The 14185-nt window shown below is 40.8% G+C and overlaps 1 protein-coding gene across 3 annotated transcripts in view; it reads right to left on the bottom strand.

Annotated features, from left to right (window-relative positions):
- Nucleotides 1-6661, bottom strand: part of LOC112260395 (period circadian protein homolog 2-like) — a 31222-nt gene extending 24561 nt beyond the window's left edge. For 2 of the 3 annotated variants that reach the window (XM_024435464.2, XM_024435465.2), the window contains exon 1: nucleotides 6437-6661. The gene's annotated coding sequence lies outside the window, so the exon portion shown is untranslated. The remainder of the gene's footprint in view (nucleotides 1-6436) is intronic. The other variant, XM_024435466.2, reaches the window with a different exon arrangement.
- Nucleotides 6662-14185: the final 7524 nt, after the last annotated feature.

Raw genomic sequence — 14185 nt, 5'->3', positions numbered from 1 at the left:
CCTTCCCACAAAAGTGCTAGCTTTTTTTTAGACATCAAAGCTGTAGTACATGACCTTTGAAATCCACCCAGGTGAGGACCAGGCCAGTGGATGGTCCATCAAAGTAGATCCACCCAACAGTGCTCCCTACTGGGATCGCCGCCTGCCCTTTCTCCCATCTCTGGGGGGCTAAGTCCCCTTCAAAGGTTGAAGCTTTATCTTGTCTAGACAGTGCTAGAGTCAGCCCAGCTCAGTGTACAGTGCATTCGGAAAGTATTCAGACACCTTGACTTTTTCCATATTTTGTTACGTTACAGCCTTATTCTAAAATCAATCATATTTTTTCCTCCTCAATCTACACACAATACCCCATAACGACAAAGCGAAAACAGGTATTTGAATTGTTGGCAAATGTATTTAAAATAAATAAAAAAAACTTATTTACATAAGTTCAGACTCTTTGCTAGGAGACACTAAAATGAGCTCAGGTGCATCCTGTTTCCATTGATCATTCTTGAGATGTTTCTACAACTTAATTGGAGTCCACCTGTGGTAAATTCAATTGATTGGACATGATTTGGAAAGACACACACCTGTCTATGTAAGGTCCCACAGTTGACTGTGCATGTCAGAGCAAAAACCTAGACATGAGGTCGAAGGAATTGTCCATAGAGCTCCGAGACAGGATTGTGCCGAGGTACAGATCTGGGGAAGGGTACCAAAAAAATGTCTGCAGCGTTGAAGGTTCCCAGGAACACAGTAGCCTCCATCATTCTTAAATGGAAGAAGTTTGGAACCACCAAGACTCTTTCTAGAAATGGCTGCCCGGAGCAATCGGGGAGAAGGGGGCAAGGAGGTGACAAAGAACCCAATGGTCACTCTGTCAGTGCTTCAGAGTTCCTCTGTGGAGATGGGAGAACCTTCCAGAAGGACAACCAGCTCTTTAGCACTCCACTAATCAGGCCTTTATGGTAGAGTGGCCAGATGGAAGCCACTCCTCAGTAAAAGGCACAAGACTTTCAGACCATACTTTCAGACCATTTTCTCCAGCCACAAGATTCTCTGGTTTGATGAAACCAAGATTGAACTCTTTGGCCTGAATGCCAAGCGTTACGTCTGGAGAAAACCTGGCACCATCTCCAGTGAAGCATGATGGTGGCAGCATCATTATGTGGGGATGTTCTTCAGTGGCAGGGACTGGGACACTAGTCAGGATCGAGGCAAAGATGAACGGAGCAAAGTACAGAGAGAGATCCTTGATGAAAACCTACTCCAGAGCACTCAGGATCTCAGACTAGGGAGAGGTTTCACCTTCCAACAGAACAACGACCCTAAGCACAGCCAAGACAACGAAGGAGTGGCTTCTAGATAAGTCTCTGAATGTCCTTGAGTCCTTGTAGTGTCATACCCAAGAAGCCTTGAGGCTGTAATTGCTGCCAAAGGTGCTTCAACAAAGTGCTGAGTAAAGGGTCTGAATACTTATGTAAATGCAATATTTCAGTTTTTTTATACATCTAAATCTAAGTCAGCAAACTATTAGAAAGAACCGTCATGGACTGGATGTTGAGTGGCTGTCCTGTATAACCTGAGCAACTACAAAAATCAGGGCCCGACTATTTAGTATGTTCCTTGTGTATTCAGTTTATCTTGAAAACTTCTTATTTTGTATCAATTGCATTTATTTGCCTGTTAAGGAAACTGTTACGGAGATATCAAGGGCACCATGCAGTAAACCTAAAAGAGCTAACTGGCCTATCATCTCATCTTGTTACACCACCTGACCTGGTCCTTGGCTGTTGGCATGGCCCGTGATTGAAAAGTACCTATTCGCTGCATTAAAGTTCACATGCCTTCCCGCACCACACTTCCCTAGCTGTAATTTACCTGGCAGAGAGCCAGAATAACCAGAGAGAGACTGGCATGAATTCACTATGGACCGTCTGTCTGTTATTGCAGAGACCGGCTCAAACAGGTAGTAGTCGAAGCGGCTGCTCCTGCTCTATGGAGGAATGTACACGTTGCCAGCCAGGAGTCTATGAAATGTCAAGTCATTTAACGACTGACTTTAACCGGCTATTAGTTATGTAACAGAAAGCATTACACAGCAGCTAGTCAGGACTCATTGTCTGACTTCTAATTTGAATACTCAAATACAACTCAGCATAACTTAATGGTATTGGATTAGAAGTCAATTAAACATACTGGATTCAATTCCTCGGTGTTTGGGAACTGGACAAGTGCTGTTGTCATCATAGGACAATTGTTATAGAACAAGGTTGTATGTTTACTGAAATACCCAACACTCAGACCCATTTTCTTCACAATGTATTTTACTCAACTCCAGCCACTTTACTCATGGAAAAATGTATGTATGTAAAAAATGTATCACTAGCCACTTTAAACAATGCCACTTAATATAATGTTTATATACCCTACATTACTCATCTCATATGTGTAACGGCCGTCGTCGTCGGTGGAAGAAGGTGAGGACCAAGGTGCAGCGTGGTAAGTGTTCATGATTTTTAATATAATCAAAACTGAACACTAAACAAAATAACAACTAGGAAGAACGAACAAACGAGACAGTCCTGTCTAGTGATGACACACAAAACAGAAAATAGAAAACAATCACCCACGAAACACAATATAAAACAGGCTACCTAAATATGGTTCTCAATCAGGGACAACGATTGACAGCTGCCTCTGATTGAGAACCATACCAGGCCAAACACAGAAATAGCAAATCATAGAAAAACTAACATAGACAACCCACCCAACTCACGCCCTGACCATACTAAAACAAAGACATAATAAAATAACTAAGGTCAGAATGTGACAATATGTATATGTACTCATATGTACTCTATACCATCTACTGCATCTTGCCATCTTTATGTAATACATGTATCACTAGCCAGTTTAAACAATGCCACTTAATATGTTTACATACCCTACATTACTCATCTCATGTATATACTGTACTCGATACAATCTACTGCATCTTGCCTATGCCATTCTGTACCATCACTCATTCATATATCTTTATGTACATATTCTTCATCCCTTACACACACACAAGTGTAAAGGTAGTTGTTGTGAAATTGTTAGTTAGATTACTCATTGGTTATCACTGCAATGTCGGAACTAGAAGCACAAGCATTTCGCTACACTCGCATTAACATCTGCTAACCATGTGTATGTGACAAATCAAATTTGATTTGATTTGATTACTGTCATCTCACAGCCTTTAGCATCTTTCTTAGCTACTTCCCTTTGCTAAAAAAATCTAAACTCTGTCCTGCACCTTGGGTGTGGGACATTGTGTCGAGTGACAACATTATCAAGTGGAACTTGAACAGGAAGGAAAGAGATACGTTATGGTGGGTTTCCGGTGTTCTCCTCAAGGACAATGGTCCTTCCCTCAGGCCCTCTTTGCAAGGCTAACAGTGACATGGGATTCTGCTATCTACACTGAACAAAAGTATAAAACAATGTGGTTCGCAAGTGGCCATCGAAGGTGAGCATTTGCCCACTGAAGTCGGTTATGTCGCCAAAATGCAGTCAGGTCAAGATCCCGGTGAAGACAACGAGCACATAGATGAGCTTCCCTGAGACGGTTTCTATCAGTTTGTGCATTAATTCTTCAGTTGTGCAAACCCACAGTTTCATCAGCTGCCCGGGTGGCAGGTCTCAGGCGATCCCGCAGGATGTGGAGGTCCTGGGCTGGCGTGGTTTCACTTGGTCTGTGGTTGGACGTACTGCCAAATTCTCTAAAACAACTTTGGAGGTGGCTTATGGTAGAGAAATGAACATTAAATTCTCTGGCAACAGCTCTGGTGGACATTCCTGCAGTCATGCCAATTGCACACTCCCTCAAAGCTTGAGACATCTGTGGCATGGTGTTGTATGACAAAACTGCACATTTTAAAGTGGCCTTTTACTGTCCCCAGCACAAGGTGCACCTGTGTAATGATCATGATGTTTAATCAGGGTCTTGATATGACACACCTGTCAGGTGGACGGATTATCGTGGCAAATGGTAAATGCTCACTAACAGGAAAGTAAACTATTGTGTGCACAAAATATGAGAAATAAGCTTTTTGTGTGTGTGGAAAATTTATGGGATCTTTTATTTAATCTCATGAAACATGGGAACAATATTTTACATGTGTTACTATTTTTATTTAGTATATTTAAGCAGCAGTGTTACGATGCTACGCTAGTAGTACCTGCTAAATTTACATAAGGAGTGATGCAATATCCCTGTTATAAGGTATTAATTAACAAATGTACTTACGCAATCATTTCCACTGGTGCACTCCATAATTTGAATATTCATGGGAACAGAATGAAACACTGGTAAGTATTATAACCATTTAGTAACAAATATATTATACTTATGCGATGTTAAGTGTTGCCACTGAATATTCAAGTTAGAATGTTCTTCTTGGAGAACCATCATGTAGAACACTGAGTATTGTGAAGCAGAAGTAGGGAAAACTAGCAGGAAGGACTCACCGTGCACGTGTGACCTATAATAGTGGCCTAATATGGGTTTACTGCATGCCTTTCACATACATTTTATTTAACCAGGCAAGTCAGTTAAGAACAATTTCTTATTTTCAATGACGGCCTAGTAACAGTGGGTTACCTGCTTTATTCAGGGGCAGAACGACAGATTTGTACCTGGTCTGCTCGGGGATTCGATCTTGCAACCTTTTGGTTACTAGTCCAACGCTCTAACCACTAGGCTACCAAGAGATTAGATTATGTATACATCGTATTATATCTAATACAAAATAAACAGGTGAGCTGAGGGCTAAAGTGACATTTCCAAATGTAGACACAGCAGCATTGAGCTCTACATGACTAAATTAAATGAAGGTATTTGGTACAGTCCATATTAGGACTAGGCCAGATATACAGCAGTAGGCTAATAGCTAGAACCAGGAGTTTGATTTTCTGACCATGCAAGATCTACTCAGGGCCCTCGATCTTCACAGGGCCCCAGAGTTTCCCCCCTGGTCGTGTCCCATTGGAAAACTCCTGGCCCGAAGCATGTGTTTTAAAAGATGCCGCCACAAAACTGCACAGCACTAAGTGAAAGAAGCTCTACCCAGCTCATCTCTCGCTCTGAGAACTAGCAATGGGTATCAGGTTACATGTAATGCGTTCTAACGCAACCTATGGTGAAGGAAGAGTTAACGGGAGCATGTGACCTGTCATTGTATATAAATGGATGATGCCTCTCTTTACAGATGCATGCATTGTCAGATTGAAGATAGGAGTGTCATTTCGGATGCAGCTTGATTATGAAATTATCTACTTTGAGTATTTGACAGACAGTATAATGAATGGCAAAAACGAAAAGTTTATTTTCACAACAGTCAATTCAAATCATTGTGTCATGCCTGCAGCTGAATAATTACATTCATTGTTATTACTCTAACAATAACAGTGTGGCAAAAGGGTAAGTGATGCTCCATTTTTCAACAAGTCATTGGAATACATTGAAACACAACAATGGATCTTTGAGGACTACCATAGCCCACTGCTACATAGCCTACTGCACATGACCATGCGGATGTCAAAGTCTTCATGGCAATAGTAAATAAAGTAAGGCAAATCAACTTCACCTAAGCATCACTAGAGAAAGGCATAACGGCCCTGTTACAAGAGGACTATTGGAGGAAACAACACCAGTTCCACGTGCTGGGCTTTTTTTATGTAACGAATGTGTTATAAAACCGCACCGCAAGGCACCCAGCCACTGCCTGACTTGATACAATGAAAACAGCCGCTTGCTCAGTTCATCCTCTTTTTCTAAAAACGTTTCAATGACAGTAAACACCACAATAGACTCCCCTTTCAATACACTAAGCAGTTTTGGACAGATCTGACTCATGCAATGATTGCATCATTGTTTCTATGTCTATGGCACAGGCAGGAAAACGATAAGAATATAGCTTTTGTTAAAATTGACTTTTCGTAGCAGGTTATGACAACTTACGCAGCAGGTAAGGATAATTAACGTAGCATGTTAGGAAAAGGGTTTGCAAAAATTCAACCTTTGACGTCAATTGGACAAGCTGTAATCAATCTAGACATGACCACATAGGATCGTTAAAACAAACACTGCTGTCATGTGGGCCGGGCTGACCGAAGACTACTGACCTATTATGAACCGCACACTGACACAGTTATGCAATGCAACGTTCAGACAGACTCCTTTTAAACCATTTCAAAGCTCGGTAAAACCCACCAAACCGTGTTATAATAAGGATGTATATGTGCTCCCACCACAGAGTTTCGAAGATTTAGGCTTTTGCTATACAGTGGAAAATCAAGATCTAGCCAAGTCACATTATAGTGAATATGATCCAATGCGTTATATAGCATCGTTCCATAACGCACCCGCAAACACCAAACTATGTAGAACCATGACAAATTCACCAACCTGTCAGTTAAAGTAGTTCCTCGTCTCTTTTCTTTGATTCCAAAGACTTATGTTGGTTTTCAAAAGGAATAGTTGTATCTTGCTGGCGCAGTGCAAAATGCCAGCAGGCTTTTGTTTAACACAATGCATTTAGTCTCCGACTAATTCGTTTTCTTATAGACCTCTTTGCAGTAACTTTATTTTGAGCTCCGCCCTTAGCACCAGTTAGCCCCACCCTATACCATGAGGTCCTTGGCTTAGATAATTGTTTTTTCCAGGGCAAGAATATGGAAACAGCCCGAGACCCGCGACCATTGGTGAAAAACGACGACAGTCTCTTTATATAAGGACGTCATCGCCATAACCAGCGGAACACGGAATGGTCACTCACTACAAAAGACTGGAAAATGAATGGAGCGGCGTCAGTGGTTGGTTCACAGGGGCTCAAACGGCTGGCTGTTATCTAAACGGTTATACAAGTGTGTGTGCTGTCAATGTGGGTGAATTACTTAACCATATCCTTGCATGGTGATACGCATAGGTGTTTTCCAGCATTAGACGTGTGTTTGGCAGTATGAACTATCCCGTTTGTTAGAAAATGATACATGTTCATAAACATTATTAGACAATGCTTTGTTTTAGACAAGTTGCAATTATGCATGACTGTTAATGCGTAATAATACGCTATTTTATCATATTTCAGCATAGGGTAAAAAAAAAAAGATACAAACATTATACGAAAGCATGTTGGAATTTGAAATAAATCTCTGTCTTTTTTAGGCTGTTGATGTAAGGTTTTGTATTTATTTTCTTAGTCAAACTTGTGTTCTGTTTCGTTGTGTTCTTGAATGTAGTCCTGTCTTTAATTTTTGCTCATTGATTTCACCAGTGTTAGTTACTCACCTGGTCTCATCAGCTCCTTATTTACTTCAGTTCATTCTGTTTGTGCCTTTGTGAGGTATTGTTCTTTTTGACTCTACTAAGCCTTTTCCTAGCTGGTTTGTGAGATCCAGTTATAGCCTTCAGTCCTAGTTTTGATTCACTGCCTGTTTTCCAACCTGTGTATTGCTTGCCTGTGACCACGAATCCTGCCTTCTGCGAAGGCGAAATAACCACCTGTTACACTTGAAACAGTGAACATTTATCCAGACGCAGAGCAAGCAAAGCGTTCCTAGAAAGTTGTTGGTCCATTTATCATGCGATGATGAAAATTGTCTCTGGAATATGGGCCTACTACTGTTGCACAAACGGGAGACAATCCTGCTCTTTGTCAGTAAGAAGTACCGTGTTCGCCATTACAAATTTAATATTTTCCTGTGGGCATATGTCAGCACAAGCTTATGGTAAAACATAGTAGACTTGGCATTGATTAAGGAGCATGTGTTGTGTACATAATGCAATGTGTTTCAATCTCATCCTTATGTAAAAGCCTGCCATCCAGGGAGGCCAGTTGCTGTTTTTGCAGTGCAACAATGAGCCAGCAGATGCCAGGATAAGAGGGAGGCATGGATCACAATGAGCTGTTCTACAAGTCTAGCCATCAGGATAGCATGACCATTTCCATTGGATAATTTGTTTAGCAATGTGAAGGTAAGAAGCTCAGGGAATATGGAATTTGGAGTATTCTATGGAATATAGATGACGAAAGACGTCACATTTCCTGCATTCATTCTTCCCTCTACTACATGCAAGAAAGAAAGGGGAGAGAGTGAGTCGGCACTTGGCAGCTCCTGTCATGCACCTGGTTACTCAGTCATCAGTTTGACCCAGAGGAAAGTCAAGATAAACTAAAGGATTGCAATGAAAATATTCCACATTGCTCACGTGAATTGGAAAAAGACTTGCTATTAGAACATGTATCAAGTGCATTTCCCTCTCTCATCTCCCCTCAACACTTATTATCCTCTATCTACCCTTCCTCCCACTCATCGGGGCTCAAATTAAAACGGCTCTCAGTGTCTAGTCTGTCTCCATACTTCTCAACAATATTCTAGCAGGTCACTTGGATGCTATTGAGACTACAGATTGACCAGTGTTAAAAACATGCAGAGCCACAATCACAGGTTGTCTCTCCATCTGCTTTAGACGAGACATGGGAATCAGAAACCATCAAGCTCTTTAAAGGTCCAATGCAGCTGTTTTTATCTCAATATCAAATCATTTCTGGGTAACAATTAAGTATCTTACTGTGATTGTTTTCAAGAAAAAATTGTCCATGAAAAAAAATGCTTCTTAGCAAAGAGCAATTTCTCAAACAAGAATTTTGCTAGGACTGTCTGGGAGTGGTCTGAGTGGGGAGGGGGAAACTGAAAACCAGCTGTTATTGGCAGAGAGTTTTGGAACTCTTTCTTAATGATCTATTAACTAATGTGCCGCCTGTTGATGTCATCAGGCAGGCCAAAACTCCCTCCCACCAACACAGGCTGAATTTTCAGGCCAATTTTTCAAACAGCTCTTACACTAAAAGGACATTATCATGATTTTAACAATTTCACAGTGTTATTCCAACCTCATAGTGTGGAAATATATACAAAACACAGAAATGTTTTGTTTTTGACTGGACTGAGGGAGAGCAGTGCAACATGCATAAAAGTCTCAAGTCAAGTTTGTCATATGCACAATATAAATCAAATCAAAACGTTATTGGTCACATACACATGGTTAGCAGATGTTAATGCAAGTGTAGCGAAATGCTTGTGCTTCTAGTTCCGACAGTGCAGTAATATCTAACAAGTAATCTTAACAATTTCCAAACAACTACCTTATAAACAAAAATCTAAAGGGGTGAATGACATATACATACAGTGGGGCAAAAAAGTATTTAGTCAGCCACCAATTGTGCAAGCTCTCCCACTTAAAAAGACGAGAGAGGCCTGTAATTTTCATCATAGGTACACTTCAACTATGACAGACAAAATGAGAAAAAAAATCCAGAAAATCACATTGTAGGATTTTTAATGAATTTATTTGCAAATTATGGTGGAAAATAAGTATTTGGTCAATAACAAAAGTTTATCTCAATACTTTGTTATATTCTTTCTTGGCAATGACAGAGTCTTCACAAGGTTTTCACACACTGTTGCTGGTATTGTGGCCCATTCCTCCATGCAGATCTCCTCTAGAGCAGTGATGTTTTGGGGCTGTTGCTGGGCAACACAGACTTTCAACTCCCTCTAAAGATTTTCTATGGGGTTGAGATCTGGAGACTGGCTAGGCCACTCCAGGACCTTGAAATGCTTCTTACGAAGCCACTCCTTTGTTGCCCGGGCGGTGTGTTTGGGATCATTGTCATGTTGAAAGACCCAGCCACGTTTGATCTTCAATGCCCTTTCTGATGGAAGGAGGTTTTCACTCAAAATCTCACGATACATGTCCCCATTCATTCTTTCCTTTACACGGATCAGTCGTCCTTGTCCCTTTGCAGAAAAACAGCCCCATGCTTCACAGTAGGTATGGTGTTCTTTGGATGCAACTCAGCATTCTTTGTCCTCCAAACACGATGAGTAGTGTTTTTAACAAAAAGTTCTATTTTGGTTTCATCTGACCATATGACATTCTAACAATCTTCTTCTGGATCATCCAAATGCTCTCTAGCAAACTTCAGACGGGCCTGGACATGTACTGGCTTAAGCAGGGGGACGCGTCTGGCACTGCAGGATTTGAGTCCCTGGCGGCGTAGTGTGTTACTGATGGTAGGCTTTGCTACTTTGGTCCCAGCTCTCTGCAGGTCATTCACTAGGTGCCCCGTGTGGTTCTGGGATTTTTGCTCACCGTTCTTGTCATCATTTTGACCCCATGGGGTGAGATCTTGCGTGGAGCCCCAGATCGAGGGAGATTATCAGTAGTCTTGTTTGTCTTCCATTTCCTAATAATTGCTCCCACAGTTGATTTCTTCAAACCAAGCTGCTTACCTATTGCAGATTCAGTCTTCCCAGCCTGGTGCAGGTCTACAATTTTGTTTCTGGTGTCCTTTGACAGCTCTTTGGTCTTGGCCATAGTGGAGTTTGTAGTGTGACTGTTTGAGGTTGTGGACAGGTGTTTTTAAAACTGATAGCAAGTTCAAACAGGTGCCATTAATACAGGTTGTGTTGCTACCATGTTATGTTGCTGCCATGCTGTGATGTCATGTGTTGCTGCCATGCTATGTTGTTGTCTTAGGTCTCTCTTTATGTAGTGGTGTCTCTCTTGTTGTGATGTGTGTTTTGTCCTATATTTAAAAAAATAATAATCCCAGCCCCAGTCCCCGCAGGATGCCCTATGCCTTTTGATAGGCCATCATTGTAAATAAGAATTTGTTCTTAACTGACATGCCTAGTTAAATAAAGGTTAAGTGTATTATTTTTTTTTTAATACAAATGTGTAGTAACTTAGTAACTACTATAGTCATTAGGGCCCCTAATTTAGGCCTACTATGAACCCAATGAATATAGTATAATAAATAGAACATGTTAGTAACTCAACTACAACACTAATGCTGTTGATACAGTTTGGTCATTACAATAAATCATTGTCAACTCATTTTAAATTAACTCAATTATTAACAGAATGATACAATTTAAATGTTGTTTTCTTCACCCAAAACATGCCAGAGAAAATGTATAGGTTTCATCATTTATATTTCAGTAGGGATGTAGCGATTCACCGACAGGCATAGGTCCCCGATTTAAATGTTTAAGATAGTGAACCGAAAATACCTTCATAAAATAGCTCTCATCTTTTCTGACAACTGATGTGTCCTCTCCTTCAATGTTTACATACACCTTAGCCAAATACATTTAAACTCAGTTTTTCACAATTCCTGACATTTAATCCTTGCAAAAATTCCCTGTCTTAGGTCAGTTAGGATCACCACTTTATTTTAAGAATGTGAAATGTCAGAATAATAGTAGAGAGAATTATTTATTTCAGCTTTTCTTTCTTTCATCACATTCCCAGTGGGTCAGAAGTTGACATACACTCAATTCGTATTTGATAGCATTGCCTTTAAATTGTTTAACTTGGGTCAAATGTTTTGGGTAGCCTTCCACAAGCTTCTCAAAATACATTGGGTGAATTTTGGCCCATTCCCCCTGACAGAGCTGGTGTAACTGAGTCAGGTTTATAGGCCTCCTTGCTCGCACACACTTTTTCAGTTTTGCCCACAAATTTTCTATAAGATTGAGGTCAGGGCTTTGTGATGGCCACTCCAATACCTTGACTTTGTTGTCCATAAGCCATTTTGCCACAACAACATTTTGCCACAAGTATGCTTGTGGTCATTGTCCATTTGGAAGACCCATTTGTGACTAAGCTTTAACTTCCTGACTGATGTCTTGAGATGTTGCTTCAATATATCCACATAATTTTCCTACCTCATGATGCCATCTATTTTGTGAAGTGCACCAGTCCCTCCTGCAGCAAAGCACCCCCACAACATGATGCTGCCACCCCCGTGCTTCACGGTTGGGATGATGTTCTTCGGCTTGCAAGCCTCCCCCTTTTTCCTCCAAAGATAACGATGGTCATTATGGCCAACAGTTGTATTTTTGTTTCATCAGACAAGAGGACATTTCTCCAAAAGGTACGATCTTTGTCCCTATGTGCATTTGCAAACCGTAGTCTGGCTTTTTTATGGCGGTTTTGAAGCTGTGGCTTTTTCCTTGCTGAGCGGCCTTTCAGGTTATGTCAATATAGGACTTGTTTTACTGTGGATATAGTTACTTTTGTACTTGTTTCCTCCAGCATCTTCACAAGGTCCTTTTGTTGTTGTTCTGGGATTAATTTGCACTTTTTGCACCAAAGTACGTTCATCTCTTGGAGATGATGGCTGTGTGGTCCCATGGTGTTTATACTTGTGTACTATTGTTTGTACAGATGAACGTGGTACCTTCAAGTGTTTGGAAATTGCTCCCAAGGCTGAAGCAGACTTGTGGAGGTCTACAATTTTTTTCTGAGGTCTTGGCTGATTTCTTTTGATTTTCCCATAATGTCAAGCAGGTACACCTCCAATTTACTCAAATTATGTCAATTAGCCTATCAGAAGCTTCTAAAGCCATGACATAATTTTCTGGAATATTCCAAGCTGTTTAAAGGCACAGACAACTTAGTGTATGTAAACTTCTGATCCACTGAAATTGTGATACAGTGAATTATAAGTGAAATAATCTGTCTATAAACAATTGTTGGAAAAAATTACTTGTGTCATGCACAAAGTAGATGTCCTAACCGACTTGCCAAAACTACAGTTTGTTAACAAGAAATTTGTGGAGTGGTTGAAAAATGAGTTTTAATGACTCCAACCTAAGTGTATGTAAACTTCCAACTTCAACTGTATATACATATATGGTCACTTTTGTGATATACAAGGTAAAGTTTACAATTTCATAATGAGGACAGCAATCACTTTTGCTAACAAAGCAGCACTGTATTGTCGAAATGGAAGGAGAAGCTCACTCCATAAAAAATTGTAAACTGTCAAGACCACTCCATTTTGAGACGGGTGAATGTCTAAATTGTGCTATGTATTCATTGGCATGGCACATTTGTTTTATGATAAATATTGGTACATTACTAGTTTAAACACTTTTCATTTTTGAAAAATTACCAGTGGGTGATGGTGATTTCAGAAGAAAGGTATTAGGAGAAAATAAGCATACATTGCCCCCCCTAATCTGATGTGAAGTGGTAGATGACCACTTGTCTCCCTTATGGCTCAGCTTACCTGACTACATGACACCATCCGCACGCACGCACACACTAAAACTTAGCATCCCTGTATCGTATCAGAGCCCATGCATATAGATACGTTTCGAATCGTATTGAAAGAGAATAATTCACATCCCTATCTTTCAGTGTTATCTAAGGCTGCAGATGGGATAGAGTCTGGAGTATGGCCACAAACACATGTTTACCAGATCAACAGAATAACAGCAGCTGGTCAAGACTAGTCAGTCTTAACCCGTAGCCTATCACTGGCTGTTGCTATGCGTCAGTCCCATCCATACAGTCAAATGTGAGAGAGAAGCCCAGTCTGAGGTCAAGAGCATACATCCACACATGCACAGAGAGAGACACACATCACTGGCTTCCAATAATGGGTCTCACTTGTCTTTTTCCTCGAAAGGTTTACCATTACATTTGCCCTCATTGAAACGGTTGGACCAAAGTTACTCGTGGACAATTACAACTACGAGCTAATCTCTTTCCAAATAGAACATTCTGGAAGTGTTTGGAACGTGGGAGTTTTGGGAAAGATCCCAGATCTACACGGAAGCAGCTTCGAATCGGCACATTCGCAGAAGTCCTAGTGACTCGCCAACCCAAATTGCACCAGTCTCCCCAACAAAAGTTGTTGGTACTCGGATGCTGCTGTCTCTATCTCTGTATGTAGGGCAATGTGATGATTGATGAAGTGTTCATTATTGTCTCCCTTGTGTGTGTCTGTGGAAGTGTGAGAATGACGCAGGTCGGCCTCATGCTCTGGCTCAGAAGCTTTATGGTGACCCCTCTCTCTGTGCAGCAGAAGACAGTCAGAAGTGTATCTATGTATAAATAAGTAACAAATCGAATGTACCCATGATCATTTGCAGCAGTTGACACCGTATTAGGAGTGGACCCAGGTAGTGCCTTGATCAAATCTGCCAAACACATATGCACCTTGGTCTAGGAAGACTGCTATTTCCTATAATAACTATACTCTTCAAATGAAAGTACTTCAAAATAAAGTAGAGACCAAACATGACTCAACCGTTAATTCTCTCACACTCAGGGCTCCAACAATCTTACATCACA

The sequence above is a fragment of the Oncorhynchus tshawytscha genome, linkage group LG10 (assembly GCF_018296145.1).
Source record: "Oncorhynchus tshawytscha isolate Ot180627B linkage group LG10, Otsh_v2.0, whole genome shotgun sequence".
In the NCBI taxonomy this organism is placed as follows: Eukaryota; Metazoa; Chordata; class Actinopteri; order Salmoniformes; family Salmonidae; genus Oncorhynchus; species Oncorhynchus tshawytscha.
The sequence above is the reverse complement of the archived record's forward strand: the minus strand, read 5'-3'. Positions and strand labels throughout refer to the sequence as shown.